General features: G+C 34.9%; 1 long non-coding RNA gene across 1 annotated transcript in view; it reads right to left on the bottom strand.

Moving 5' to 3' along the window:
• Positions 1-247: 247 nt before the first annotated feature.
• Positions 248-18,909, bottom strand: part of LOC108527387 (uncharacterized) — a 112,485-nt gene continuing 93,823 nt past the window's right edge. The window contains exon 3 of the long non-coding RNA XR_001884789.1: positions 248-397. This is a non-coding gene — a long non-coding RNA (uncharacterized LOC108527387). The remainder of the gene's footprint in view (positions 398-18,909) is intronic.

Raw genomic sequence — 18,909 nt, forward strand, 5'->3', positions numbered from 1 at the left:
GCTTAAACCTTGGAGGCGGAGGTTGCAGTGAGCTGAGATCGTGCCACTGCACTCCAGCCTGGGCAACAAAGCGAGACCTTGTCTCAAAAATAAATAAATAAATAAATAAATAAATAAATAAATAAATAAATAAATAAAATAAAATTAAACCCACAAATCCCATAATCTCATTATCAATTTTCAAACCTTGCAGAGGTTTCCCATTTTAATTTGAATAAAAGGTCAAATTCTTACCAGTAGGAGCTTGAGGCCCTTCATTAGACAAAGGTCTGTGACTCTTCACAATTTATCAGAAACATAGCAGATTCTGCTCAGCTATGCAGACCACCACTTGCTTGTATTAACCTATACCCTCCTGGGAAGGCCCTCTGGAGGCTGGACATTGATGAAGCTAGGCCTATGAGGAAGGATGAGAACATCATTAATCCCTCCCCTGCAAAAGTGGCCCAGTCACCTCCCCTGCCTCAGAAGATACCACTGACCACATACTTCATGAATTTCAGGAAATCTTTGACTACAAAGTAAAAAGTAACAGTTACCATTAGAGGAGATACATGACAGACAGCTCCAGCAAAGAGAATTTTTAGTTTTCTCAAGAATGTAATATATATTTCTGACTGCACATGCATAAATACCGTTAAATGCAAACCTTCCAGAAGATGGTTGGATACCCCAGGTTATCTGTCTCAGTATCAGCATTCCCTAGCTGCTTTTGGGAAGGTGGGGTTGGTGGGGTATGAAGTTGGAAGATTGCTGGATCCATTCAAGGTTGTTTACCCTATAAATTGCTATGAGATTTCTGTGAGGCAGTTTTTCATAATTTCTAGAACCTTAAAATTGTTCTTTTTTTTTGACCCTACAGTTGCTTTGCTAGGAGTTGATTTTTTTTAATTAATTAGAGATACAGAAGAACATTTATTTATCAGAGTACACATAGAAGCGTTATAGAAATTGGTGAATAGAAAGCTCATTTTCTGAATTCAAGTGCACAGGTAATTCAACTTTTTTTTTTCTGAAATTGAACTTTCTTTTTTGAGCTTCCGTTCTTCCAGGCATTGCAAAGTTGATTTGATTTAATCTCATCTCCCCCTAGCTCCCCACTCCTATAACTTCCCTAAGTGACTTATCTAAGTTTTAAGCACCAATATGTTGAAAAGAGAAGTTATGTATAAGGGGTCACTGCTAGCTATTCCTGCCAGCATCTTCTGAGATGCCCATATTCCATGCCAGTCTATAGTTATTTGTCTAGAGCAGTGCCATTTCCCTAAGTCCCCAAAGGATCATTTCAGTGTGTCCACCCCCCTATCTTTGCCCTCCAGGGCAAATTGGAAATTATTTTTGGTATGTATCATGCTGAGCTGCTAGAAAATCTATAAAGCCCTATTAATGTCCTGACAGCATACACCCAGCTCAACCCCCGTACCATCAAAGAGACTTGATTATTTTTTACCAGGTCCTAACTGGATTCTCAAAGCCAAAATATCTTGCTTTTTGGTGGGGGGATGGTTCTAATTTTGAGACAGTAAACATAGAAAGCTCTGGTGCCTGAACAGGAGCAGAAGGACCACTGGCAGTGGTGCGCTGGCCCCAGCTTTGATTGGCAGATTGAGAGATCACTCCATCTCTTCACTTAGTGGCATGATGTTGGTAATATGAAATTGACCATGGTGGAATTATTTACACCAGAGAAACTAGCAAATGCTATGAGAACGACTTTTTTGTTTCCTTTTGGGACAACTGATCACTGCTCTACTGGCCACAGGAACTAAAAAGTAAGGGAAAAATATATAGTTCTTAAAAAAGCAAAGTGTTATACCACAATAAAGGTAAAATAAGGTAAAACTGAAATTTCTAATAACTATGAAAGAATTAAATAATGTGTTTTGTTCATATAATGAATATTGTACAGCCTTAAAATCTCATTTTAAGATGATTTAATGTGTGAGAAAATATTTATGATAGGTTACACAAAATAGCACAACGTTCACATGTATAAAATGCATATATATGCATAGAAAAATCACTGAAAGAAATCTATGAAAATGTTAAACATTCCTTTAACATGGGAGGTGCGAAGATGCATGTATTTTTCCTTTTTTATAAAGGGAAAAGTTTCTACGCTGGAAAGTATAATCTTCAGAGTAGAGACACAAATAACTTATATCTCTAAGAATAAATATAAGGGCTATAGAGACTTCAAGTAAAATAAGAATTGCACAGAATTCCTTGGCTAAGACATTTAGAAAGTAATTGAAGAACTTAGCCAGAAAATTTCCAGTGAAGTTGATGGGCGTAGAAGTCTGTTTACTATAAATTAAAATTTTAAATGAGATGCTAACTACATTAGTTAATTTAAGCCATAGAGTAAACAGCTTTGCTATAAAATGAAGGAAAAAGATAAAACAGTAGCTAAAGAGAGACATTAGGTCAGAAGAAGGATCTATATTTAATGGGACATACTAGAATATACACACAGGCTGTGTGAGAGTGAGTAGAAAGGCAAATGTTTTAATTATAGGTTAAAAGACCCAATTTTATCTGTGAAGGAAGAGGAGAAACTATCTGCAGAGAAAAGTTATTGCTGGTAGAGTAGTTTCTTGTGAGGGGAATAATAAAGAATTGAAATAGCTGCTACGATGAGCAGCACAGGTGATGACCAACGGACACAGCAATATTGCCGAGCTGCACTGGAGCCCAGCTGCCACTGGGTTCCTAGAAAGTGTGATGACAGCAATCTGCTCAAATGCATGATTTAATCTAACAGTTTGCAGGAGTCAGAATGTGGAACGAAAAAGATGGATAGCTGGAATGGTTTTGAGTTGAGAGATTGGGAGTTTGGTCAGAAAAATGAGACAAAACTTATAGTTCCTGTGCAACTTCAATGACATGGAGGCTGAGAGCATTGGAGTGAGAATTATTACTCTATAAAGGAGTCAAGGTGTACCAGCCAGATCAGATAATGTATGGCCTGATGAATGTAGGGCATTGGGTAATCTTGGGTCTCTTAATTGCTAATGGATTGCGTTTATCATGATTTGGTTGGCAGGGTTCTACTGCAAACATTATCTAACAGGGGAATATTTTTCAGACTTGCTTTCTTGTACTTATCTTTCTTTAATTTCATATGATTTTTTGAACAGTCAGAGTCACGACAAAATTTAGTCACACACAGAAAAAATGAGTGGTTGTTGAATACAGAGAATAAAGTATCTTAGATGTGCTGGTGAGTTTGCCTGTGACCTATGCAAACAACAGGGCTGCCAGAAAGAGAGCAGACCCTAAGACTCTGCATTTTGACAGTTCCCAGAGGTGTGATCCTTCTGTGATTATCTTCGCAACTATTGGGTTTTGTGTGAACTATGAGCAAACATATGTGTGAAGACTGAAAGTCAATATTTTTCTCTATGATTAGAGAAAACAAGATAGTATCCTTAAAAATACGTAAATATACATTTTCTCATTAGTATGATATAATAATTCACATAAATTGTCATCTCATGCTTTCCAATTACATTAGAAATCAGACAAGACTTTTTTTCCCCTATCATCAAGAAAATTACTTTTAATCATTGCTGCCACAGCATCTCTGAGGCTGTCTGGCTCCTTCTAATCACATCATCAGTGTAATCACATAATAATGACAAGTAGTTACATAGTAGGCTATAATAAGCTAGAAGGTCAACAACTGTAAAACAGGTCCCAGATATACTACAAGATAAATTATGACCTCAAAGTATGAGAGCATCTCCTATAGTATTTTATACATGATGATTAGTGTTGGAGAGCAATTCTTCTGTGTGTATTTATGGACTCCTTTGCAACTCTATTCAGTGGTATAACTAATAATACACCCCTTGGGTTTTAAAAATTAGCTACATCCTGTGAATACAATAAATAAATGCTGTACAAGCAAGTGGAGGAAAAGGAAAATATCACATACACTTTACCATATTTAAATCATTATTTGTACCAAATTTCCACAAATAGCTAGCACGTGTCTTGGAAAGTACCCCTAAAAGTAAGTACTTCTTAAGAGAATTGAATAATATTGGTGATATTTATTGAACTCAGGCTGTACCTTGCTTGCAGTGTTCTAAGTACTGTTTATCTGTTGTCTCATTTAATCCCTTTCTTAGCCCTACCAGAGAAGTACTATTGTTGTCACTATTTTAAAGGAAAGTAAACTAAAAGAGAGGTCAACTCTCGCGCTAGAGATTATATTCTCAGCCACCACCTCAGCACACTTCCCTATGCAAGATTTTATATATCATTATTTGTTACAATAAGGTAACAAATGTATTGTAGAATTTATAATACATTAATATAAGTTATACAATAACACACTATACAATGACTTACAATAAGGTCAAGTTGTTATACTGTATGATTTCTAAGAATAATCAGTTTTATTGGTGTATTCAGTGGGATTTATTATTTTTGCTTTTCTACATTGTGTTACTTCACTGAGCTTCTTTACTATCTAGAGGCATGCTGTTTCAAAAACTGCACTGATACAGGCCACAAAAATCTTTTGGTTAAACTTTTTAATGATTGTGTATCGATATCATCAATTGAGTGGTAATTCGAGCTGGATACATCTCTTAGTACAGAACAAGAGTCTATACCAAAACTTGTCTGTGTTAAATATTAAAACAACGACCGTTCATACATTCTAACATTGACCATAAAAATAGTGTGGTATTATGTTTGGTTCTGATTTTATTTAATTGGATCCATCTTATCTTTGATGTTTCACTAAATTTTAAGGTACATCAATGTAATAAAGTGCACACATTATTTTCTAAGCATCATTGAACACAGTCATTGGATTTTTAAAAATATATTTGTAAGAAAGTGTGTGTTTTGATTTATTTTTATTAAACCTCTGCACGCTATACCTAAATTACTCTCCCGAGGAGCACATGTCAAATTTAGACTTTAAAGCAGTTTTGCAAGTACAAATTAAATGTCATCTCACACAGACTAAAGTCATTTCTATGAACATTCTCCACAGGGGACAATAAAGTTTATCTAAAGTGGAACAAAGTAACTGATTAGACCTCAGAAATTAGGACTGGTCCATTATTGGAAAACATCAAATGGTTTCTCTATCAAATATTGTGAACTAAACCTGAATCCTTTCCTGATCCAATCCAATTTGTCTTCCCCTATCACAGGTCCCCAGTAGAAGACTCTCAGCAGAATTCCCTAATACAGCTGGTCTCTGCATTTATTCCAAGAGGAAAGAAATGTTTCAAAATAAAACTTGGCCAGGCTTGGTGGCTCATGTCTGTAATCACAGCACTTTGGGAGGCCGAGGTGGGCTGATCACAAAGTCAAGAGATTGAGACCATCCTGGCCAACATGGTGAAACCTCATCTCTACTAAAAATATAAAAATTAGCTGGGCGTGGTGACACACACCTGTAGTCCCAGCTACTTTGGAGGCCGAGGCAGAAGAATCGCTTGGACCTGAGAGGCAGAGGTTGCAATGAGCTGAGATTGTGCCACTGCACGCTAGCCTGGCAACAGAGTGAGACTCCACCTCAAAATAAAATAAAATAAAAATAATAAGGAAACTCTTCTAAGACCATTTCAACAGGGTCATGACCATTGTATATGTTCTCATTTGCTCTGGAAGTTCTGCTTGACAAAAAGCAAAGTCATCCTTCAACTCCCTGTGGTTAGTAGTTCATCAGTCCAAAGACTTACTCTGAGTTGTAGTTTTCCTTAACACAAATGACTTTAACTGATTCTCCACTGGGCTGTAGTTTTAACATCTCTTCTGCCTCAACCCATGCTTCCTGAGCTAATGGTTCCCAACAAAAGTCCTCTCTTCTCCTGCTCGGTTGTATCATTTTGCCTCCTGAATACATCACTAACTTGGTATCTAACTGGCCTGAATTCAGATTCCAGATCTGTCACTATTACATGTATCATTTGGGCAAAATACTTAACTTCCATGAACCACAATATCCACATCCAAATGTAGTGTTTACTTCAGAAAGACGATGTTGAGAATTAGAACAGATATTGTGAGTGCAAGTTATTTGTTGATACATTATAAGGACAAGTGATTGGAGAGGTTATAATTCCAAACTTGAGAAGACAAAGGTGCAAAGTTGTGGAGAAATGTTACACTGAAACAAAAAGAAAACAAATGACAGAATAAAAGTGAAAAACAATGGGGTATACCATAGGCTGTCACTCATCATTGTATTCTTAAAAATAGAGTGTTATTGTTTGCTTTCATACACAGGATGACAATTAAAAATACTAACATTAAACTATATGAGCTTTGGGAAACTAAAATTGGTATGTACTTCACCTTCAAGTCAGTGAGAATTTACTTTTTAAGAGCGGTCTGTGATTAACAGAAATAAAATTGTAGGCATACCTCAAGCAAAAGCATTAAAAATGTAATAGCTATAATTCTCATGATAATAAATGGAGCCTTGCATGTATGGGCAATAAATGGGCAATAAATACTACTTGTTAAGAAATTACTCTTTGTCAGATATTCTTCTAAATGTTTTACATGCATCACCTTATTTAATCATTACACTAACTTTATGATGTTAGTAATGCCATTAGTACCATTTTACTGGTGACAAAACTTAAGCTCAGTAAATATGCATAACTTGTCCAAAGTTGCAAGGCAAATGATCAGCAAAGTCAGGATTGAAACCTCACTTTCTAAATTGCAAAATGTGAGTCATCAGTCACTAGGAGAGCTCCCTCCCTCTGCCCCTTCTGGCCAGTGCTGTGCAAGAACTGACTCCAGTGGCTTATAAGATGCAATTGTCAAATTGTCAGGAATTTTATGAGGTGATTGTTAAACACAGTCTAAAATCAGCCACAGCGGGAATATTTACATAGCAGAAATTGGCACATGTTATAAATCAGAGCCCACTCCCTGTCACCAGAGCCAGCTGATAAACACGAACCAGCATCCAACTGAATTAAAGTTTCCTGCATCCCAAAGTACATTAGCATCCTTTGTAGGATCACCTTAAGCCTACTCGTGTCTTGGCAAGTACGTTTTTGTTAATCACTCTTCAGCCAATTCTTAATGTGTCACTTTTTTTCCTGCTTAAGACTTATTTAACCAACATTTGGACTAACAGCAGCTTATTCTAGATTTCAATACTTAAGTCATACTTTTAAAAAACTGAGCTATGAATGACATTTTGAAGTCATCCGAATCTATAATATTAATCACTAATATATTAATGCCTTCCTTCTGCCTCTGGCTTTCTTTAAAGGAGATTTCCTAGAGGATACTACTTTTTTTAGAAGTTGAGTTACTACCTTCCAGTAAGTCGTTTCTAATAGCTTGATCTTAATTGAAAAATTTAGAGTGTCCATTGGGCTTGACAACTATTCTCTGTAATAACCTAGAATGCTGTTAATTTCTAAGTCTGTTCATTGTCAGCTCATCTCTCATTTATACATCTGCACGTTTATCACCTCTAGCATGAGTGAGAAGTCATCATCATTGTTGATGGGTAGTTTATTAAGGCTGCAAGTGTTTTTTTAATACTTTTCTGTCATCAATTTCCACTAGCTAAATTTATATATTATTCAATTTTCTCTATCCAACTTATACAGTGAACAGTATCCAACTTTTAAATGCATACTTTATGGCCCACAGTATATTAACATGAATTAATCAACCACTGAGAGACAAAAAAAGAGACAGACATAAATAAATTAAATTATAAATTTATAATTAATAGATTGATATTCTATTCCATTAAAATTAATCTTTATGTCTGAAGAAAAGTACAGAACAACTTTAGCACATACTGTCATAAACAAATGGCAAGAGTAATACAATCAATTTTTAATGACCTAACTGCCTTTCCTCTCATTCTCCCCATACCTTTCTTGAGATGAACTGGCTTTGGGTATCATGTGCAATTGAAATTCCTCCTTGGCAATTGCAGAAGAATGAATTTTTACAGTAAATGTTCATAGAGCTTTTAGCCATGAATACAGGAACAATCTAGGATGAGAGGCTTGTGAGAAGAGGCATAGCAAGGTTTTGTTTTCAAATAAGTTTCAGGAAAACAGTAAATAAATACTTTGCACAAACATTATGTCCCAAGGCTAACATTAGCCTATCTTAGTAATTAAATTACTATTGAATGAAGTTCTGAAAACTAAACCTCATTCACAGCAAGCAAACCTGAACCACTACTTTTCAAGAGCATTACTCTCAGAACTTACCTAAAAAGGCTCAAAACAATGTGTTACTTAAACTCCTGTTTAATTTCTTGCAATTTCAATTTTGAGGAAAATGGCTAGAATATTGTTTAGCTTTGCCTTTTTATTCCCATTCTAAATATGCTGATCTTACTCTTAGGGGCAAAAAAGAAATGATCAGAATTTTAATTGATACCAATGCTATCCGCACACATGTCCTTCGAGCTGCTATTGAAAGCTAGAAGCTAATTTTAAATGCTTTTTAAATTCCCTCAGAAGCAAAAGAGAAAATTAAAAGAAGCAAACCATAAATTATAAATAGAGATAACACCTAGTACTGTAGTCAGGTTTCCATTAGGAAAGTTGTTTATTTTGAATTATGCCATCTTAATGTTTGATAATCTCTACAGAAATAGGCCATTTTTTAATGATGAAAATTTAATATAAAGTTTATTCTTGGGAATTTTGTTCCAAATAGAAGTGATGACTTTCACTGACTGAAAATATTTACACCTTATTTATAGAAAGAGATGTAATGCTTGACTATTGTAATATTCTAAAGAAAAATACTTTATTGCAATATGAATAAAGTTATTTTTATGCCATATGAATAGTAAATGCATTAACTTTTCTCTCATGTACAAGAAATGTATGATCCCTTAGATAGTTTTACTTACTCAAAACCATGTACCCAAAACCAATTCAAAGTGACCTCTGCTTTTTCCCTAAGTTTAACTTAAATTTAGAATTGCAAGCAGAACGATAATTTTATCTAACATTACATTACCTAGGGATTAGACTCATCAGATATACACGATGATGTATAAATTATTTATTTAGTCTCATATAAATCACATGAATGACTTGTCTTAATATTTAAGATACACCCATAATTGTGACTTTATTTATATAATACACGTTATACAAATTAATTATATTGAAAATACAATTTAAACTCATGTATCAAAATATTTAGTATAACAAATTACTCCTATAATTATGGTATTTTAAAATTATTAATATCAATTTGACTCAGAAACATGTACTAAAAACTTAAAGTATAATTACATATAAGAATTAGCAATTTTTTCAGTTACTTAGTCTTAACATTGCAACATTCATGATCTTTAAACACATCAGAGAAAACCTTGTCATGGCTGAAAAAAATATATCACAAACTGACCATTTCTTGTCTAAGGACACTCACTTCCCATTCCTCATCAATTCACATCCTCTAGTTCATGAAGATCCCCAGACTTACCATTTTTGTACCTTTCCATAATGTCTAGCCTCTGCCTGAAATAACTGCATTCATTGTTTTATAAATCACGTCCATTCTCCCATTCTAGAAATGTTAAATTAATTTTCTAATTAATTTACAGCTTGATCCAAAGTTACAAGAATCCTCTTCTGGCCACGTCTGTGTCTTTGTGAGAACTTCATAAGACCATATTTCATGCTAGTGAGCCTTTCTATCTCTTCCATTGACTCAATAAGCCCCTGCAATATATAAAACAAGGCTAGCTATTGTGTAAGTGACCTTAAGCTGTAAGCTGCCCTTAATATTCCAGTTGGTATTTAATCATTACTCTGTCAAAGTTCTATTGAGAAAAAATTAGTATTTTTATATCTAACATCCAAAGTCATTTAGGTTTACTATCTTATCATGATGATATGTAGAGTGCTGTTACTAAATAGAATTTCCAGTGAATATTAAGATAAAGACACTGAAATGTATTTATTCAAATATCTATTCAGCACATACTGTATATGCGGTACTGTGCTTTGGGAGTATTGGTGATTTCTTAACCTCACGGTAGCACGTATCATTAAAAAGAAAGATAGATTACAAATAAAAGCAAATAAATATATCACATAAGATATAAGACATTGATAAATACTATATGAATTATGAGAACAGCAAAGCAGAGTCAGGTGTTTAAAAAATACGGTGTGGGATTCTTGGAGGTGGTGTTAAAATTCTAAATCTTGTGGACATACTAGGATGTATTACAAACTTGATTCTTTCTGGGAAAAGGCATTCATGTTAGATGAAAGAGCCAGGTCCAAGGGCCTCAAGTGACAACATGTTTGGAGTATCCAAAGAATAGTAGCAAGGCCAGAGAGAGTTGTGGCTGGACCAGAGAGAGCAGGTGGGAGAGTCAAGAAGAGGTGGGAGATGGTGTTGGGGGCACCCTGAGAGCTTCATGAGCCATGCAAGACCCTGAATGAAACGGGCAGACACAAGAGAGTGTGAAGAGTTAGTTTGTATATTTGCAGAACCACTCTGGTGGTCGTGCTGAGAAGAAACTGACGGGAGCAAGAGAAAAGTCAAGGTTGGATGTTAGGAGTCTAGTGAGGCAGGCAAAGACAAGGCTACTGACACTGTGGGCTGCAGGCAAGGCTGGTTTCTGAGAGTGGTTGGTTTCCAGGATATTATGACACATTGCTGACAGATTATGCAGACAAATTTAACGTACGGTATGACAGAGAAACAGGCATCAAGGACGACCACAAGGATTCTGACCTGAGCTATTGGAAGGATGGAATTGCCTTAAATGAAGAAAAATAATTTTTAAAAAGTGATGTAAATTGTTGCATAGCAGTAACAGGTAGCGAGGAAGTAATAAAAGACACCTTTGCCTTGGACCGTTTCCTTGAAAATTTTAAATGTGAAATATAAGTGACCTGCATTTATAAAGAATCATTTAAATGTGTTCATTGTTAAAACATATAATAGAAAATAATATGTTAAGCAATGAAGACATTCAAAAGCAGCAACTCCTAAAACTTCCACCCTCTGAAAACAATGATATAGTATATATTTTAAGGCTTCCAAAATATTTTGCAGAAATCTTATTAAATTTCAAATGCCATCAATAAAATTACTATTTTACCCCTTCAATAATTAAACAATATGAGTATTTTCACATGATTGCTTGACTCAGGAGCTTGCACAATCAGTGAGTTGGATACTACATAGAAAGGTGTTCACTATAAATGAGTATAGTTTATTAAAATAACTCCAAGAAGACCATGTCTACCTAAAAATTATTGGCTGTGATTTTTTTGACTAAAAGTTGCTCATTAAAACTCTTGAAATGTAAAATTCTAATCTAGGAATATTTTAATTTAGAAATGACAAAACACTCAAAGAAATATAAACCCACACACCTACTCTGAAAGTTGGTCAATAAGAGCTCTCACATGTCCTAATTTACTTCCAAGGGTATGTTTTAATTCAGAGAAGTTCAAAGGTTTTATGTAAATCTGCTTTGAGCAACAATTTAAATGTATATCAAAAATTCTAAAGCAAATTAAAAGCCTTGTTTACAAAATTAATGCAGATCCACATGAAGTGATTTCTAACCATGGGCAATGGGGTATCTCAAAAATTAAAAATTCCAAGTGCTGTTACAAGATTTCATGTTTTATTCTGTGAACGTCAATCTTGCATATAATTATACCAATATAAATATCTAAGTTAGAGTAATATACATTTATACAAAGAAATTTACAGATGCAATATATGTATGCATACTAGCTTCTGTGTATGGGTGTGTACACATACACATATTGAACTAGCTAGTAAAAGCCCTCTATTTTTAGAATCACTAATACATTTTTCTAAATATATATAATCTTTAGACATCTCAATTCTAGTTTTCTCTTTTAAATGCCTTAAGCATTTTAAAGCAGTTTCTAGGAAAAAACTTTGCATATCACTACATTTTTATGTAAAGTGATTTCTATGTAAAGTCTTTTATATCATAAATTTACTCTTTCCAAACCTACTTAGAGTTGTCTCCCTGTTGAATCTGCTGGATCATTCCCAATCCTGATCACTAGCAGGATTTTTAATTTTACATACGTCAGTATGTAGTACAGATAGTGAATACTTTGATACCAAGTGGTATAAAATCATTTTTCATCTTCTTAAATTAAAGAATCTGTTTTGTGTACTATCATGTCTTTTCATTATGGTATTCTCTTTAATACTTATTTTTCTGGAATCTGCATAAATATGTGTGTGTATATATGGATATGTGTGTATATGTATATTATTTTACTTTGTCATTGTTTTGTGTAAGCTCTCTGCAAATCAAGAAAATAAATCTTCATATGTATTGCAAATTTTCTAGTTTATTATCATTTAACTTACATTTTAGTCTGTAATTTGTCTACATATATTTGTTCTACATATATTTGTCTACATATACATATTTGTCTACATATACATATATACATATACACGTGTGTTTGTACAGAGAACAAAAACTATACATAGATTTAGGTTATTTAAAATATTTTGTATGCATTTATTGATTTTCTTCTGAGTGTGGCTTTTAATACATTCCTTATGGTTTTAGAATTTCAAACAAGTCTAAATTTATAAACCAATTACGTCACAATAAAGGATTTTGAAAAACAGTTTGAAATATTTCACTGTGAAATGTTTCCTGAAGGTATCGAAGGGGAGAAGAAACAAAAGCAGCAGGTCCACAATGATACTAATTTTTAAAAGATAAATGTTCATTTTTGTTTTATATTACAGAGTGTGTTGCATGAAGAATTAAATCCAACTCTTAAAAGGGCAATTACATATTTTTAAACTAAAGGGAAATATAACTAGTGAAAGTCTTGCTGGCACAAGAATAAAGGTCAAAATAAGTTTCTTCAGTGTGGCAAAGTAGGACGCTGATGCTGGTCTCAGAAGCTCATCTGCAAATTACACAGTATTTAGTAAGTAATTTAACCTCCAGTCTTCCCATTAATAAAACAAGAGACTTAGAACTGTCATACTGATTTCCAACTAATGTTTTGGAAGACTCCCAAGAACTTACAAAAACACTGGAGAGAATCCATAAAAAACAAACAAACAAACAAAACCCTTTGTATTCAACCATACCTACCACTGGAACCTTATTTTAACCCTTTGATAAATGAGAAAGAAAACCAAACTTAAAAATAAGTGTTAGCTCTCCCCATTTCACCCAATGTATGCCAGCTGCAGGTAAATATACTGTGTAATGCATTTACAGGTATGCATGTACAAATTGAGAGATACAATTTTTCCATAATCATCTAAAGACTATACTAAAAGGGTTTAAAATTGCACACCTGTGTGATAGAAAAGGCCTTTGATATGCCCGTATGGTGCCTCACGCCTGTAATCCCAGCACTTTGGGATGCCGAGTCGGGCGGATCAACTGAGGTCAGGAGTTCAAGACTAGCCAGGCCAACATGGTAAAACCCTGTCTCTACAAAATACAAAATTAGCCAGGCGTGGTGGCAGGTGCCTGTAATCCCAGCTACTCGGGAGGCTGAGGCAGGAGAATTGTTTGAACCTGGGAGGTGGAGGTTGCAGTGAGCTGAAATCACACCACTGCACTCCAGCTTGGGTGACAGTGCAAAACTCCATCTCAAAAAATGAAAAGAAAAGGCATTTGATATTGATGTAATTTCTTATATAAAGGAACAAATTGGCTTTGCTAAATTCACTGACTCTTAACTCCATCTCCAGGTTTCTATCCTTTCATGGCTGTCTTGATTAAGATGTGGGAGGGAATGAAGTTTATTCAAGTTGGATTAATGAACCGTTGATTTGAATAGAGTGCTATTTCACAATATTGAGTATTTCCTTGCTTTGCCTTCCCTTTTAAAAAATTCTTTCTCCTTACTCCGTGTGTTTAATACATGATTATTTTACAGACAGTGCTCATATACGGTGTTTCAGAATCACACATGTAGCCATTTTATATCAGTTGCAATATTTTAAAATTATGGTTTCATTATCTCTTGGACTGTTATTTTCAGAGAGGAAAAAATATATGTATCAACACCATTATAAGCTTTGGAGGCTTTCAAACACTTTTGAGATTGAAGTGCTATGCTTGCAAAAAAAAAATTGATTCTAACCAACAGCGTGCTTTGAATTTTCCTTTCTACTGAGTTTTTATTTTTTATTCTCACATGGTGTTCTGAAGCAGTTACAATGAATCATGGTGCTGAATTCGGCTTTGCAAATAAATTAAAATAAATTTTCAGGCACTTCACTTCATCTAGAAATATCACCCAAGGAAAAAAAAAAATAAACCTTTGCTAGCTACTGTTTCACAAAGAGTAAAAAGAACTGAATCAGTATTACTGTTTTCATTTGACAAGCACAAAAATTGTACCATCTCTGAGACAGGAACTATTTGTAAATTTCTTTGAGCATAGTTACCTTTGTATTCATTATTTACTGAGACCCAAAATGTTCCTCAGTAATATTGTATTAAATACCACTGTGCTTGAATATACACTATGTGCCTTGTTTAAACACTTATACTTGAGACATTGATGATGTTGGTTAAATATTTGCTGTTGGGAAATGGAGTGGTCTGAGGGATTGATGTTCAAAGTTAGTAGAAACTGATACATAAAGTCAGGACCTACTGTCACCTTTGGATGAAATGAAATGTGTTGATCCTGTAAATATTCTCCAGTCAGTTTTATAGATCACATGAACAGTACCCCAAATGATGATTTCCAATGTCTCCCTCCTTAGGTGGTGGTTTACAAATCGTTGCCTACACGCTGCTTCAAATTCTAAATGTTATGAATCAACTTATAACTAAGAAAAGTTTTCAATAGGTGGTCTCCTTCTGACAGCGTGTTCTACAATAATTGTGAAAAATATCAAGCTGGCTTCTCCAGACACTTGTATCTTCTGTGTTGTCACTATGCAGCATATTGCTTATCCACAAATTTCCTAGAAGCCACTTGAACTTTGTTTTTCCAATCAAGGGATGATGAGAAGAAAGGAGGGCAGAAGTTACCTGAGACTGTTCAGTGCCTTGGTTTCAGCTCTGGGCAGGTTTACGTGATGGTAGGTAAACCACGACCTATGTGACGTTCAGGGATTACTTATCCATTATGCTAGCTATATTTTTGATTACCATGGATAATAACTATATTTTATTCTGTTTCGAGGTAATGAAAAACCTTTTAAATGTGAGTTAGCATAGATGCTGACTACATCCTACCTATTAATTCAGATCTCTGCTGTTTAGACTTCCTAGTACATTCTTTATCTATATATAATGAACACATCGTGAATATTCAGTGATAATATCAAAGTAAGTCAGTTTAAAGGAACTTTCTATACCTTTTGCTGCACACTTTCATTATTTTCTTTATTTATTGATAATTTATTTTATTTTATTATTTTTTCCATAAGTTATTGGGGTACAGGTAGTATTTGGTTACACAGTTCTTTAGTGGTGATTTGTGAGATTCTGGTGCACCTATCACCCAAGCAGTATACACTGCACCATATTTGTAGCCTTTTATTCCTCACCCCTTCCCACTCTTCCTCCCAAGTTCCTAAAGTCCATTATATCATTTTATGCCTTTGTGTTCTCATAGCTTAGCTCCCACATATTAGTGAGAACATACGATGTTGGGTTTTCCATTCCTGAGTTACTTCACTTAGAATAATAGTCTCCAATCTTATCCAGGTCACTGCAAATGCTGTTAACTCATTCCGTTTCATGGCTGCATAGCATTCCNTACACAGTTCTTTAGTGGTGATTTGTGAGATTCTGGTGCACCTATCACCCAAGCAGTATACACTGCACCATATTTGTAGCCTTTTATTCCTCACCCCTTCCCACTCTTCCTCCCAAGTTCCTAAAGTCCATTATATCATTTTATGCCTTTGTGTTCTCATAGCTTAGCTCCCACATATTAGTGAGAACATACGATGTTGGGTTTTCCATTCCTGAGTTACTTCACTTAGAATAATAGTCTCCAATCTTATCCAGGTCACTGCAAATGCTGTTAACTCATTCCGTTTCATGGCTGCATAGCATTCCATCACATATATGTATATATTATTATATATTATATTATACATTATATATTATTTTATTATATTATAGTACACACATATATGTATATATTATTATATAATATATGTATATATTATATATTATTATGTATATACTATATATAATATATATACATATACACAACTGTTTCTTTATCCACTCGTTGATTGATGGGCATTTGGGTTGGTTCCATGATTTTGCAATTGTGAATTGTGCTGCTATAAACATGCATGTGAAAGTATCTTTTTCTAATAATGACTTCTTTTTCTCTAGCACTACCATTTGATCCAGCAATCCCACTACCTTTGATCCAGCAATCCCACTACCCAGTAGTGGGATTGCTGGATCAAATAGTAGTTCTACTTTCAGTTCAGTTTTGTTTTATTTTTGAGACAGAGTCTCTCTCTGTCTCCCAGGCTGGAGTGTAGTGGTATGATCTCAGTTCACTGCAACCTCCACCTCCTGGGTTTAAGCAATTCTCCTGTCTCAGCCTCCTGAGTAGCTGGGACTACAGGCGTCTGTCACCATGCCCAGCTAATTTTTATACGAAAGTTTCATACAAAAGTAGAGATGGGGTTTCACCATATTGGTCATGCTGGTCTCGAACTTCTGACCTTAGGTGATGCAACCGCCTCAGCCTCCCAAAGTGCTGGGATTACAGGCAAGAGCCACCATGTGTCTGGCCCTACTTTTAGCTCTTTAAGGAATCTCCACACTGTTTTCCATAGTGGCTTTACTAGTTTACATTCCTACCAACAGTGTAGATGTGTTCGCTATTCATTGCATCCACACCAGCATCTACTGTTCTTTGATTTTATTATTACAGCCATTCTTGCAGGTTTTGATTTACACTTCCCTGACTGTTAGTGATGTTGAGCATTTTTTCATATGTTTTTTGGCCATTTGAGAATTGTCTATTCATGTCCTTAGCCCAATTTTTGATGGGATTGCTTCGTTCTTACCGATTTGTTTGAGTTCATTGTAGATTCTGGATATCAGTCCTTTGTCAGATGTACAGATTGTGAAGATTTTCTCCCAGTCTGTGGGTTGTCTGTTTACTTTGCTGAGCGTTTCTTTTGCTGTGCAAAAGCGCTTTAGTTTATTTAGGTCCCAGCTATTTATCTTTGTTTTTATTGCATTTGTTTTTGGGTTATTCATCATGAAATGCTTGCCTAAGCCAATGTCTAGAAAGATTTTCCAACGTTATCTTCTAGAATTTTATAGTTTCAGGTCTTAGGTTTAAGTCCTTAATCCATTTTGAGTTGATTTTTGTGTAAGGTGAGAGATGAGGATCCAGTTTTATTCTCCTACATGTGGCTAGCCAATTATCCCAGCACCATTTGTTGAAAAGGGTGTCCTTTTCCCACTTTATATTTTTGTTTGCTTTGTTGAAGATCAGTTGGCTATAAGTATCTGGGTTCATTTCTGGATTCTCTTTCTGTTCCACTGGTCTATATGCCTATTTTTAGACCAGTACCACGCTGTTTTGGTGATTATGGCCTTATTGTATAGTTTGATATCAGGTAGTGTGATGGCTCTAGATTTGCTCTTTTTGCTTAGTTTGCTTTGGCCATGCAGGGTCTTTTTTGGTTCCATACGAATTTTAGAATTGTTTTTTCTAATTCTGTGAAAAATGATGGAAGTGTTCTGATGAAGACTGCATTGAATTTGTAGGCTGCTTTTGGCAGTATGGTTATTTTCACAATATTAATTCTACCCATCCATGAGCATGGGATGTGTTTCCATTTGTTTGTATCATCTATTATTTCTTTCAGCAGTGTTTTGTAGTTTTCCTTGTAGAGGTCCTTCAACTCCTTTGTTAGGTATATTCAAGATTTTTTTTTTGGTAGCTATTGTAAAAGGGGTTGAGTTCTTAATTTGATCCTCTGCTTGGTTGTTGTTGGTGTATAGAAGAGCTACTGAGTGTGTACATCAATCTTGTATCTGGAGGCTTTGTTGAGTTCTTTTATCAGTTCTAGGAGTTTTCTGGAGGAGTCCTTAGGGTTTTCAAGGTAAAGGATCATATCGTCAGCAAACGGTGACAGTTTGACTTCCTCTTTACCGATTTGCATGCCCTTTATTTCTTTCTCTTGTCTGATTGCTCTTGGCTATGACTTCCAGTACTATGTTGAAGAGGAGTGGTGAGAGTGGGCATCCTTCCCTTGTTCCAGTTCTCAGAGGGAATGCTTTCAACTTTTCCCCATTCAGCAATATGTTGGCTTTGGGTTTGTCATAGATGGCTTTTATTACATTAAGGTATGTCCCTTGTATCCCTGTTTTGCTGAGAGTTTTAATCATAAAGGGATGCTGGATTTTGTCTAATGCTTTTTCTGCATCTATTGAGATATCATATGATTTTTGCTTTTAATTCTGTTTATATGGTGTATTACATTTATTGACTTGTGTATGTTAAACCATCCCTGCATCCCTGGTATGAAACCTACTTGATCATGGTGGATTATCTTTTTGATATGTTGTTGGATTTGGCTCACTAGTATTTTGTTAAGGATTTTAGCATCTATGTTCATCAAAATGTCAGTATGTAGTTTTCTTTTTTGGTTATGTCCTTTCCTGGTTTTGGTATTAGGGTGATGCTGGATTCATAGAACGAATTAGGGAGGGTTCCTTCTTTATCTATCTTGTGGAATAGTGTCAAAAGATAGATAAAGAAGGAACCCTCCCTGATCAATTCTATTGCTGAGACTTTCCAGAGCATTTCACATTTCTAAAAGTGTGTCCAAAGTTTCCTGAATGTTTGTTTTTTCTTTAAGCTATCTATTTCCTTGAATATTTCTTGTATTCACCTCTTTTATCTTTTTTTTTTTTTT

The sequence above is a fragment of the Rhinopithecus bieti genome, unplaced genomic scaffold (genome assembly GCF_001698545.2).
Source record: "Rhinopithecus bieti isolate Rb0 unplaced genomic scaffold, ASM169854v2 scaffold_2574, whole genome shotgun sequence".
Taxonomy (NCBI): Eukaryota; Metazoa; Chordata; class Mammalia; order Primates; family Cercopithecidae; genus Rhinopithecus; species Rhinopithecus bieti.